The sequence below is a fragment of the Canis lupus genome, chromosome 6 (genome assembly GCF_003254725.2).
Source record: "Canis lupus dingo isolate Sandy chromosome 6, ASM325472v2, whole genome shotgun sequence".
Lineage (NCBI taxonomy): Eukaryota > Metazoa > Chordata > Mammalia > Carnivora > Canidae > Canis > Canis lupus.
Window position 1 is genome coordinate 49,154,384 of NC_064248.1, and position 14,401 is coordinate 49,168,784.

A 14,401-nucleotide genomic window follows, 5' to 3' on the forward strand; every position below is an offset into this window, starting at 1 on the left:
GAATGTGAAAATCCACCATCCTACACTATGGTGAGCAAAACTCGAGTCCCTCTGATCAAACCCAACCCCATCAGACGTAAATGCAGGATTCAAAGACTGTCAGAATCACGGTGAGTAGCAGCAGAGCCCGGGCTGGAACTCAAATCCTAAGAGAGTTCTCTTTACGCCAATTGCTGATGGCACCAAAACATCTGCCTTTAAGGTCACACATGAGAAATAAAATAATTTTTGAGTAGTTTCTTTGAATGTCAGCAAGAGAAAGGGAATGCATGACCATTTTTAAAAAGATTTCATTTATTTATTTATTTATTTATTTATTTATTTATTTATTTATTAGAAATCTTGTGTGCGAGTTGGAGGAAGGGCCAAGGGAAAGAATCTCCAAGCCAACTCCTGCTGAGCAGGAACTCTATGCTAGCTCAATCCCACCACCCATGACATAGATCATGACCCAAGCAGAAATCAAGAGTCGGACACCTCACCCATGATGCCACCCAAGTGCCCCAAAATGCATGACCATTTTGAAGGAAAGGGCATAAAACTAATTCTTTAAGGACCAGACATGCCAAAAGAGTAAAACAGATAATAATAAACTTACTCAACATAGCATTTGATTTGTGTGGAAAAAGAAAGTAACATCTAAAATATTTCAAAAGTTAATATTTGGTAACCACATCCTTTCTCTGTTGCACTTAGTAAGTCTATTATGTTATTCATCTCCCCATTACCCCTGGGAGATAGGCCCATTTTACAGGACGTAAACAGCAAAGAATGTGTGTCATGGTTTTCCAGGATTCTACAGTTGGAGGCAGTAGAGTACAGCACACTAATTCCACCGCTTCTTTTTTGAGCAACCTCGGGTGAATCACTTTGCTTCTCCAAATGGTAGCTTCCCCATCTATAAAATGGAGATAAAAATATCACCTACCCAGTGGGATTATCTCAAGGGTTACATGAGCTATTACAGGAGAGTGAATAACAAATTTCATGGTAATCAGAAAATATCAGCTAAATAAATATATAAAATAAAATAAAATAAATATAAAATAATAATAATAAATAATAAAATAAATAAAATAAATAATAAAATAAATATAAAATAATAAAATAAATATCAGCTACTCCAGAGAGAAAGGGAAATCATATCTGAACTCTGGTGCTCTTTCTCTATTGGATTCTGCTGAAAAGTGATGGTGTATCATTCAAAATATATCAATCTTTTTATTATTTTAGACCAATTATGGGAACCAGACTGTCTACAGTTTGGGTCATGAAGTGAAGAAGAGAGAAATTGAGTGACCATATGTGTTTGCCCTGTTCTCCATTTTCTGTCTTGCTGGAGTGCGTGTGTGTGTGTCTGTGTGTGTGTGTGTGTGTGTGTGTGTGTGTGGTGATTATTGTTGGAAAACAGAATCTTCTAGAATCCAAAACAGAAGGTTGAGGCATCATCTCAACCCATAAAGGGTGAGGCTGACATGGAGAGATTCAGATCACTGCCTCAACACTGGACAAATGATGTTCTATAACAGTGGTTCTTCAAAGGTGGTCCCTGACCGGCAACGTCAGCTTCACCTTGGCGAGCTCTTGTTGGAAATGCATATTTTCAGACTCCATCCCAGATTTACTGAATCAGCAACTCTACAGGATGGAGGGAATAGCAATCTGTATAATTCTGATCTCTAATGCATGAAAACCGTTATTCTCCAAAGAGTCTTTCTCAAGGAGATTCCCTTTTCTGCTTAGGCTATCCAACAACAGGGCCAGAAGTACATATCCGTGCCTAGCCTGCTTCTTAGTGTAGAGCTTCCATATGTGTTAATAGTTTTGTTCTGGAGAAGATTAACCAGAAGAAAAATGTGTTAAGATGAAAGGAAACAGTACTTTCTGTTCTTGATTCAAAAAATTAGAAAATTAAGGCAAAAAGAGTCATACTATTCTAAATTCCCATTGTAGTTTGCTTTTTCTGTAGGTTTAGTAGTTCAATAATTTATGAACTGGACAAGATCTTGCCATTTCTCTAGTCCAACTAAAGCCTCAAAGAGTGATCATATTACTAATAAGACTGTATACACCACAGAGCACAGTTAAAACCCAGGCCTCTGGCCTAAAATTAGTTCAGTTTTTCCAGTGGACTATGCTATGGTCCAATATATTTTGCTACTTTTTGAAAAACAAAAATGTAATGGCAATAGAGGGAACCTCAGAGAATTTTTCTTCAAAAATTCTAATATGGCTTATCACTTAATCCAGTGTCCTAATGCCTGTCTTACAGGCAAAGGGCATTTGCTCAAGTGAACGATAACACTGTTACTGTCTATAAGGGGCTGATTGTCCAAAAAGTCATGGAGGAAATTGCCCTGAATGTTATGGGGTCATGTGGTAATTGTATGGATCAAAAATGGTGGGAGAGGGGATGAGAATCTCCCAGGTAAAGGCTTACAGTGTTCAAATCTTCCCACTTCCCAAACATGCACCTGCCTCCCAGCAGACTGTAAGAGGGATCTCCCTCTCCCTCACCCCAAGTTGAGATTCAATCACTGCTCTTGGTGGAGTAAATTTCCACTGTGAATTATAGAATACATTCTCTCTTCTAAGAGGACACTGATTTAGCATCAAAGTTCAAAGCCCCTGTAAAAGACAGAAATGTCTGTGTAAGAATGTCTGGAATGACTGTATCAGGCTTTCTTGGTGACTGAGAACTTCGCATTGATAGGAGAGGTATTGCAATGTGGTCACTGGGGCTGCCACGTGACAGTAACAGAAGAATTTGTGGGCATTGGGTGAAACAACATTAAAAACAAACAAAATGATATACGTATAATTGAGTGAGTTGCAAAATACCATTGTGTTAACACTCAGATTGTTTATCATTAAGTATTTATAAAATATTCTTGAGAAAGCAATTGCAAGGTAGTTTTGCAATATTTTCTTTTCCCAGCAGACTTAAACCCAGTTTCTCTTTCCACAAACCCATGGTATCAAGCTTTCCATGTTTCACATACAAGGGGCACTAATTCAAAGCTTCTCCATCCTTTCCTTAACAGATCTTCAAAAGTCTGTCATCTTAGAAATTCACCTCTAAGACCTCTGCCAGCAAGTTGCATGCATTTGATTGTCCCTGATTTTAACACAGAGGCACTATTTCTAGTACACCAGAAAACAGTTAAAGAAGATCACTAGCATTGCCATTAGCCAACAGGGAATTTGTTTTTTTGTTTGGTTTTGTTTAAGATTTGTATTTATTTATTCATGAGAAACACAGAGAGGCAGAGACATAGGCAGAGGGAGAAGCAGGCTCCCTGTGGGACTCGATTCCAGATCTGAAATCACATCCTGAGCTGAAGGCAGATGCTCAACCGCTGAGTCACCCAGGCGTCCCCAACAGGGAACTTGTATATCCCATAGCACCACCCTAGCTCTGTGGCTAGGTTGCCCACAGGAAATCTAACCCACTCTCTAGTGTCAAGATAGGACAACTTTGTGGATGGAATGAGATGTGGTGCAAAGAATAGAGAAAATCCCTGAGATCAGAAGAGAAAGGTTTACTTCTTATTAGTGACCTTGGGCATCTCCTTTAATGTTTGATCACCCCATTTATTCAACCTCACATGCAAGAAAAAGTTGTACCCCCCCCAAAAAAACAGGAGTGTTTCAAATATATTCTAACTTTAACACCAGCAATTCTACTGCTGGAATAGAATTATAGAATCTGAAAAGATTCTCACACAGGTCCTGTAGGGTCGTGACTTCAGTATCTCTGGGGTGACGTAACCAGAGGAAATCTGGTGCACATACCTGGGAGAGTGCATAGGGAAAATTATATATCATGAAGTAAATTTATCATAGGGAAAATGTACACATTGTGTGGTGGTTAGAATCTAGGCACTAATTTTTACAAAATGACATGGGTGAACCTTAAATATACAGCGCTGCATATAAAAAATAGAAATATAAAACATGATGTTATTTATTAACATACATTATTAAATGTACACAAAGCCATATCCATTTTGCAAGAACATATGGGGAAAAATACACACTCAATACACTAGAATGGTTACTGCGGGGAAGTGGAATGGGAATGAGGAATAGAAATAAAATGGAAAATTTTTTAAATAGAAGAGGCTTTTATTGCTTTAGCCAGTGATGATAATATGTTGTGAATTGAGGAAATCATCAACCCAATCTTCTGCATCCGATATCCAGAAAATGAAAAACAATGATTACACAAACAATATTTGTTAAGATAATTGCTGCCCTCCCGCTCCAAACTCATCTCTTTCTTTCAACTCTTCATTGAGGAATTTCCTTTCCTCCGATCCTCATTCATCAACAATAGCAGTTCTGCTCTTAGAAAACTGATATGAATAACTTTCGTACTATTTTTTTGTATTCCATTGTCTTATTCACCTTAGTACAATTATTTATCACTAGATAGAAATAATGCTTGAATAAAAGGCCTGTCCCTTTATGGTGGATTTAAGGACAGGCAAATGGGTGAACTATGTGGGAACATAGAGAATACTCCACTGTTGCCGGGTCACAGACATCAAAGGTCCTCAGAGATCTGTGACTGCAGACTGAAATTTTCAATCAGACCTCATGTGATTAAAAAAAAGAATATCGGGATCCCTGGGTGGCGCAGCGGTTTGGCGCCTGCCTTTGGCCCAGGGCGCGATCCTGGAGACCCGGGATCGAATCCCACGTCGGGCTCCCGGTGCATGGAGCCTGCTTCTCCCTCTGCCTGTGTCTCTGCCTCTCTCTCTCTCTGTGTGACTATCATAAATAAATAAAAATTAAAAAAAAAAAAAGAATATCACAAGTGACTGATTATTCTCTTCTCTCTTCAAATGTTAGTTCAGAGTAGTTTTCAGGTCCCCCATCATCCTTCCCCAACACATACATGGATCATTCAGTGAACATGTCTACTTTAATCCACTAATGCCTTTGAGACTTTGTGAGTAGAGCAATAAAGTTATCCCCAGGATTTGGGGATAACAAATAAAATACAGATTGCTGGATGCAAGGCCCAGACAGCTGCCCCCATAAGATCTTTCCCACCAGGTATGTCACGCTGCCTAGGCATCTGGATTCCCCCTACCAAGGAAGTGAAGGGGTTACAGCGAGAGGCTCTCTTTTATGTATTAACAAAAGGGCAGGTGTTTGTAGGTGTACTGCGGAGGAGTCTTCTGACGTTTCTTATTCTGTGGATTATGTTTAACTTGTCATCTTGTCATCTTTCTTTCGTGTTTCTTATATTCCCCCTTTAACATTTTCACCTTGTTTTACTGACTCCTTTGTTCCACAAGATGTTAAGGGTCATCAAGCTTTCATAGCCATTGTCAAGACACTGTCATTTTGTCAGGAAGATCAGTCACTGCATTTGTCCTCTCCTACCTGGCAACTTCTTGGTGAAGTTTAAGGTATTAAGATAGTTTTCTTGTTCTTTTCTCAATCTTGATTATTCAGTCTTCCAGGTGTCATAAGAGAATGAAGGAGCATAGTATCTGGCCTGCCCTCAATAGGTTTATCTTCCAAAAATAGTTCATAATAAGAGCATTTACAAATAAGAGTATTGACATCTCCTCTTCTCTCTCTCCTTTCTCTCTCTCTTTCTCCCCCTCTCGTTTTACTTGATTTAGGAGAATTTCTGTAATAATTATTTGACCAACATGCTCTGTGATTTCTGAGAAAGATCCAGATACTGAGTTGTCAGCTGCTCAAAAATTAAAAAAAAAAATTTAAGACACCATTAATCTTGGTATTCTGTGTTAAATAGTAGAATTTAATTTTGGTCATTTGTGGGAGTTTAAATTCTATTATGTCCAAATAAGAATAAAATTTCATCCATATTGTTTGTCTAAACTTCATGTGGCTTAGTAGTTCAGTGCACTGGAAAATCCATCTCAAAGACACACAGAAATGTGTTGGCCATACCAGATGCTGCCAGTTATTCTAACCAGTCATAAGACCAGATTAGAAACTAAAGATACAGGAAGGATTTATTTTTCTTTTGGCTTCTAAGGAAATACTGCTGCAATTTATGGACCCAAAGGGAACAACTGGATAGATGAATAATATTCCAGAATAATAAGAGCAGATGTTGGCCATGGTATAGCCTTCCCTTATTATCGTGAGGAGCAATTGAGACAAACACCTTTCCTTAAATACATTTCTACTCTGGAACCTGGGCCATAAATACACAGCTCTTTAAAAACCCTAATAATTCAAAGCAAGATCTCATTTGCCTCTTTCTCTTCAGAAAGATTTGTCAGAAAAGAATTATGACAAACAAATCTCCAGTAAAACTAAGCAATATGACCAACAAAGTCGATGATTTCTTTTATCATTTCTTTATATTACTTCAATAATTTTTGTAAGGAACTTCAAAATCTACATTTCATATGTAATTCTAGCTGATATAGCAAATACATGGGTTGCTAGCTTTTCCCCCACCAGCCTTGATGTCACCACACATGTGACAATGAGGATGGAGCCAAACACTAGTGTGAGAACTGGGCAAAGGCCCAGCTGGGAGGCAATTGTGTTGCAGGTAACGAAGATGATGAAGGTGGAGAGGGGCATGGAGGGGAGGGTAGAAAAGCATTATTCAAGGCTTGAAGAGAGCTGGAAAACATGGCTAAGAATAGAGCTGAGGACACAAATTGGAGTTGTCTTCTTTTCTCCCTTCCCTTGTTGCATTAGAAGGGCTACTTCAGTTTGCTGTATTGCCACTGCAGAGCAAAAAAATCAGCCAAATCATTGCATTACTGGCCAGAAACAATAGGGCAGTGCCAGAGCCCAGCTAGAGAAGAAGTGAGTAACAACAGATGCAGACAGAACAGAGACTCCTGAGAGTTCCCTCTACACTTTCCGTTCCTCCCTTTCCGTATGCTGAGGTTGTGGTGACTTTGCAATGTGTCAGCTTGGCTAGAATGAACCACATCTCCAAGAACTAATTTTCCCACATTTCCAATTAGACCTCCTGGGATAATGTTCCCACCCAACCCCTATTCCTAAAACTTACCACAAAGATCAAAGTTAACCTAGAATTTAGCCTTTCTATGAAAACTAATTAATACTCCCAGGAGAATATGAGCTCATGGGTACACTTGTAGGACATCTAATACCCACATTAAGAAACAAATTGAGCCCTTTCACGAAGATGGCGCCAAAGGCGAAGAAGGAAGCCCCTGCCCCTCCCAAAGCTGAAGCCAAAGCAAAGGCTCTGAAAGCTAAGAAAGTGGTGCTGAAAGGCGTGCACAGTCACAAAAGAAAGAAGATCCCTACGTCACCTACATTCCCACGACCCCAAGACCATACGTCTCCAAAGGCAGCCCAAATATCCTTGAAAGAATGCCCCCAGGAGAAACGAGCTTGATCACTATGCCATCATCAAGTTCCCCCTGACTACTGAGTCAGCCATGAAGAAATAGAAGACAACAACACACTCATGTTCATTGTGGATGTCAAGGCCAATAAGCACCAGATCAAACAGGCTGTGAAGAAGCTCTATGACATTGATATGGCCAAGGTCAACACCTTGATCAGGCCTGATGGAGAGAAGAAAGCATATGTTCGACTGGCTCCTGATTATGATGCTTTGGATGTTGCCAACAAAATTGGGATCACCTAAACTGAGTCCAACCCGCTATACATCTAAATATACATTTTTTGACCTTAAAAAAAAAGAAACAAATTGGAAGGTCTGTGTTTTGAAAATATAAGACCTGGGGCACCTGGGTGGCTCAGCGGTTTAGCACCACCTTCAGCCCAGGGCCTGATCCTGGAGTCCCGGGATCAAGTCCCACATCAGGCTCCCTGCATGGAGCCTGCTTCTCCCCTCTGCCTGTGTCTCTGCCTCTGTGTGTGTGTGTGTGTGTGTGTGTGTGTGTGTGTCTCATGAATAAATAAATAAAATCTTTTAAATAAATAAATAAATAAATAACCTAAATAGAGATAAAAGATTTAAGGAAAGTATTAGAATAATCTTCAAAACGATGAGAGAGATATTAATAACACAAAGAACAAGCAGTTATATGTTATAGCCACATGGAAATAGTGTAGTAGAAACATAAAATTTTAAATACTATAATAGAGATATAAGGTTCGAAATAAAGGCCTCAATACATGGTAAAATAAAGAACAAGTTAGTGAGCTGGAAGATGAGAAGAAATCTATGAGAGCACTGAGAAGAAGTAAAGTTGTGGAAAATAATTTTTAAAAATTTAGTAAGAGACATGATAGAATTAGAAGAATCAACATTTACATGAGAGTCACAGAGTAAGAGAGAAAGACAACAAAAAGTAAAACATTTGAGGGAATAAAGACAAGAATTCCTCAGAATTAGAGAAAGGCCTGAAATCTTGAAATGAAAGGGCTCAAAAAGTATAAAATGATATAAATAAGAAAAAGCCTGTACTTACATCCTATGTGAAAAATGTGAAAAAAAAAAGTGAAAAAATGAAAGAACAAAAAAATTCTCCAATATTGCTGACACAAACTACAGGTCACCCATAAAGAAATAGGTATAAAATTAATGTCAGATTTTACAACAGTAACCTGGGTGCAAGAAAACAATAGATCCTTTTAAGAAGAAAAAGAATTTTAGGTTTATACTTTCACAACCAACCAAGATATTATTTATTTATTTATTTTCTTTCTTTTTTTTTTTAAAGATTTATTTATTTATTCATGATAGACACATAGAGAGAGAAGTGGAGACACAGGCAGAGGGAGAAGCAGGCTCCATGCAAGGAGCCCGACGTGGGACTCGATCCCGCGACTCCAGGATCGCGCCCTGGGCGGAAGGCAGGCGCCAAACTTCTGAGCCACCGAGGAATCCCTATTTATTTATTTTCAAAGATTTTATTTATTTACTTGAGAAAGAGAGAGAGGAAGAGCACGAGAAAGAGGAGGAGCAGAGGGAGAAGCAGATTTCCCCCTGAGCAGGAAGCCAGATGCGGTCCTGGGATCATGAGCTGAGCCCAAGGCAGTTGCTTAACCAACTGAGCCACCTAGGCACCCCTCAGGGTGTTATTTAAAAGACAGAAAACCAAATATCCTTTCTGGAATATAAGACCTCAGAAATTTACTACACAAGAACCTCTTTAAACATCTTTCGGAAAAGCACACTATCCAGAAGAGCAAGAAGGATGCTATAAACAGTGATTTAGTTAACCAGCCTTACACAATAAATATCCCAAAATTCAGTGGTTTAAAATAACAACAGCATTTCTTGGTCCACTAATTTGCAAATTAGCCAGGGCTATGGGCACAACTCTACCTGCCTCATTTAGCTGTATGTCTCAAAGGCTGGTATACAGAATGATCTGAAGCCCTAGTTGCTCATGTGACTGGTACCTAGGCTAAGAAGACTCAGTGAGCTGGAGATTGGAACAGCTGGAGCCCCTTCAGGAACTCAAATGTAATGTAGACACTCCAGGTGATCTTTCCAGCTGAGTGGCTTCAAGGTAGCCAAACACAGAACATATTGACTTAGGACTCCCAAGGCATTTGCCTCAAGGGAGAAAGCAAGACAGAAGTTGGATTGCTTTTTAACCTAGCCTGTTCTATCTTATCTGTCAAGAGCTGTGAAGGGTAGGAGACTCTACATTGCTTGCAAGCTAATAAGTTGGCCTGCTACAGTTCCATGGATGCTAACAGAGGCACCAAAATCCTGGGTCAGAGACAAAAGACAGTTCATTACTTGTAGCAACAGCAGTAGACAGAGAAAAAGCATTTTTCTTTCACTGATTCCTTGAATTCCAATTCCCACAGGTGTTGCAAAGAAGGCCAGTGGCAACTTTTTACACACTAGGTTGTATTTCAGAAGAGCACTGAGCTTAGAAAACCCCAAATAGATTTTACTGGACAGGAAGCATGCTCGTCGTTTGTTCTGGAGAGAGACGCTATCGCGCTATCTCTATTTTCCAAGACCTTAAGCATACCTGCCCTTTCCTTCAGAAGGAGATACTCTTCTATCTTCTAAGACAGTTCATTATTCAAATATCCTTCAAAAGTTCATCTGGGGGGTGCCTGAGTGGCACAGTCAGTTCAGCGTCCTTCTTTTGATTTTGGCTCGGGTCCTGATTTCAGGGTCATGGGATTGAGCCTAACATTGGGTTCCATGCTCAGCATGGTGTTGACTTGAGATTCTCTCTCTCTCCTTTTCCCTCTTCCCCTCCCCTCCATAATCTCTCTATCTAAATTTCAAAAAAAAGTTAATCTAGGACAAATGTGGTCAGTGCTTCTGCTTAGAAGAAATAATGAAATGCAAGAGTCCCATGGAAAATTGTCTCTCAGGAAGTTCATTTCTACTGCATTCTATTTGTCTGAAGGATCAATATTTACTATGGAAGATTGAGTCACAGGGACTTGTGGTGCTTCCAACAAAGATGGAGTAACAAGGAACAGATTTACTCTCCTATTTAAAATAAACAAATTGGATAAAATGTAAGAAATAATGGTTTTCAAGACACTGGAATAAGATAGTGAATGATAGTAATCTTTGAGAAATGGCAAACAAAAGAGGACAAAGGAGAATTTTTTTAAAAGGTAGTGTGTGTGAAAATGTATTAAGATGCATGTCTGATTGCATGGGGAGGAAATATAAAGGTCAGTAAATTGATAGGAAAAAATATCTGCTTTGCCAAACTCACCAGGTTGGTAAAATAATAAATAAATAAATAATAAAAAAATAAAATATACAATGGAATATTACTCGGCCATCAAAAATAATGAACTCTTGCCATTTGCAATGATGTGGATGGAACTAGAGGGTCTTATGCTAAGTGAAATAAGTCAGAGAAAAGCAAAAACCATATGATATCACTCATATGTGGAATTTAATAAATAAAACAGCTGAACATAGGGGAAGGGAAAGAAAAATGAAATAAGATAAAAACAGAAAGGGAGGCAAACCATAAGAGACTCTTAACTCTAGGAAACAAACTGAAGGTTGCTGGAGGTGAGGGGGGTGGGATGGTAACTGAGTGATGGACATTAAGGAGGGCACGTGATGTGATGAGCACTGGTATTATATGCAACTGATGAATCACTAAGTTCTACTCCAGAAACTAATAATAACTAAATTGAATTTTTAAAAATTTTCTAAGAAAATAATTTAATTTAATTTAAAAAGTATGTAAAGTGGCAAAATGTAATGTTCCATACCTTATTATTGTTGTCTTTCTTATCCTTAGGGCAGCCATTTACTCACCATTTAGCTGTAGCATTTTAAAAATTAGAACATTCAGTGAAATAATACTGTCATGTATGTACACTAAGTACACATAGGTTCCCATTATTTTTCACCACCCAAAGAGTTAGGTATTGATGCTTCCATTGTAGAGACAATGGCACTCTAAGTCAGAGAGGCCATGAACTGGATGAGGGTCGTCCAGTTAAGAAATTACAGAAGCTACAGTTGAACTCGTATCTTCTGGACACCAACGTTAAGAAACAACACTACATTCACCCAACACCACCTAACCTAGAAAACCATTCACTATTCTAACCAAATAATGAATAACTCTGAAGTGAGTTAAAACTAGGAAAGGAAATGGTTCCTTAATCCTTGAAAAGGTGTGGAGGGCATAAGGAAGTAATTAGAGAAGCAGTCAGCTTTCATTGCACCTCAGGGCCTGAGAGAAACTGCAGTGGCCTAAAAGCAATGAGGCGTCCAGCTCCCTGAGTCCTTAGCCAATGGCAGCCAAGAATGGCCCAGAAAGCCGGCATGCTGTCAACCATTCCACACAATGCTCTATTTCAGAAGAAATGTATGGGATATTTTCCTGTCTTGGCTATGGAGTTTCCTCAGAAAGCAGAAAATGAACCTGCTGCTCAAAGGAATGGCCTTTCTGAGCAAAGGGTGGAACCAGCTGAATCACCCAGGCTCTGTTCTTTCCTGGTTTATCAAGAGCCTTCAGGAATCTGCTCCCTTTCTAGGCAGGAAAGAACAATCTGTATGCGATGGGGACAAGAAGATAACAAGAGGCTCAGTGTTGGAGTTGCTTGGAAGATACCCAAGGCATCTCCCTGCCAAGCGTCTTTTCTCGGCGTTAGTGAAAGACAAAACTGAGTGAACATAGTGAGGGAGCCGCAGAAGTTCTACCCCCACCCCGCCCTCCAGCCCCATCCCATCCGTATTCAGAATCTTCTTGCTGGGAAATCCCCATTTCCCCTTCTCCTCACTGGCCCACTTTCTCCTCATTGCTCTGCCTCCTGACTTCTTTTACACCTCAGAGTAAAAACAAAAGCTTTTATTCTGGGATCACTGGCTTCTCAAGCTTCATCTCTGATTATTTTTTTTTCTTTTCTTTTTTTTTTTTTTTATCTCTGATTGTTGACTGAGAAGCTCATCACCCTCATCAAAGCAACTGTAGTCAGATTTGGGCAGGAAGAGTGAAGGGCCCTCCCAGGCCTCTGAAATCTCAGAGCAGAGGCTCGCTGACTTCTACTTCCAGAACTGCAGGGCAAAAGACTGGACAAGTCCCTCTTCACTTGCCAGTTGTGCGCTCCAACTCACAACATTTACCAACTGAGGATTTTGAGGAAGGAAATTTTGTGGCTGCCTGTCAGTGTAAGTGTCAAGGGAAAAAAATCCCATGCGGGGCAGGTGGCCTATTTTACCAGCCACAAAGAGGAAATTTAAATCTTTTCCTACTGAAGCATGCAGCCCTACTATTTTTTTTTTTTTTAAGACCAGGAGTAATTAAACCAGAATTGGGAGAAAAACAAACACAAATTATGAGACTTTATAATTTAACACATTTCAATCTCAGACCTTTCAGCAGAGAGGGTTAAGACTTGAGAATATTAAAAAAGGGGTCTTAGCTTTTTTACCTTTCACCATAAAAGTAAAAGTTATCCACATTATATGGATTTCTCAAAAACAGGAAGTATGGGATGCCTGGGTGGCCCAGTGACTGAGCATCTGCCTTTGGCTCAAGTCGTGATCCCGGGGTCCTGGGATCAAGTCCCACATCGGGCTTCCCTCAGGGAGCCTGCTTCTGTCTCTGCCTCTCTTTCTGTATCTCTCATGAATAAACAAATAAAATCTTTAAAAACAACAACAACAACAAAATGCAGTAGAGGTAGGATGGAGGTAAGGGGCTATTAAATTTATTTTATCCACCACAGTGTAGTGACCTCGAATGAGAAGATTATGTGCTCTTCTCCTTTGTATATTCAGTGACTGGCATGTAGCCAGGAGCATGGATAGCACAAGGGTCTTAATTTGTTTCTTAAAAAATAAACAAGGGTTTTACTAGTTTTACTACTAGTCTACTGGTAGTTCCTGGGCTTTGTGTTGAGGATTCAGGGCTCAGAGAAAAAGAGTGCTATGATCCACTCAGCCATTTTTCAAGGGTATGAGTTAGGGGGAAGAGTCCAGATACCCTGGTGTATTTCCCATTCCCGTGGTAAAAATGTTCAGTATGTTGGTGAATTAACTTGCTGATGGTAGGAAAAGAGGTGAAGGAGATTTTGCAAATATAAGATTTTTCCTGCGAGGTCCCAAGGACTTCTCTGTAGAAATAAAGAACCATTTGGGAGGAGTTCCAGTTTCCAGTTCTGCATATAAGGAGCTTGAAAGTTGCCATTGTAACCTAACGACAAGTTAAAAGCTGAACAGACTGAAAAAAAAAAATCAACAAGTCTTCTTGGATCCATAAAAGAGGGGAGAACACAGGGCAAGCTATGGCCCTCACATTTGGAAGGACAGACCAGCAAACACAGGGGGTCCTGGCTTACCAGATCAAACTCACCAGTGCCAGGGTTGGAAAACCGGGCTGGTAAGTGACAAAGTGCTGAAGGCTCAGTGCAGACAGTGCCCGGAGTGATAAATGCCAGAGGGTCCTAATCATGCCCCACCGCCACCACTACTGCCCTGCAATATTGTAAGATTTAGCTCTAGCAGCTCCATCACCTTCCAAGACTAAAGATCCCCTTCTGCTTCAGGCAGGGATGTGAGAAAAGGAACAATTTTGAAATATGCCACAGCACTCGGTTCTTCTTAACAAGGCCTACACCCAGGCGAAACTAATTAACCAGAGCCTAACCTGCTGGGGTATTATCAGAACCTACCTGGCCTGAAGAAAGGGACATATCTAACTCCAGCTGGCTCTAGCCTTCCATGTGGTTGAAGGAAGATACCCAACCCCAGCCCACTCTACCCATCCTGTCCCACCTAAGGGGGGAGAGAAAATACTGAGGATCACTTGTGAAGTTCACAGTCCAGAGGCATAAGGTCACTGAAAAACTGAGGCCTGATCACAGGACGATAGGCTTCCCCTCGTCTTGCACTTCACCACCACATTACTAAAAACCCATTTATAGCAGCTCCTTTTCCCTGATACATCATGTCTGGCAATCGTGAAAAACTACAAGGCATACTAAA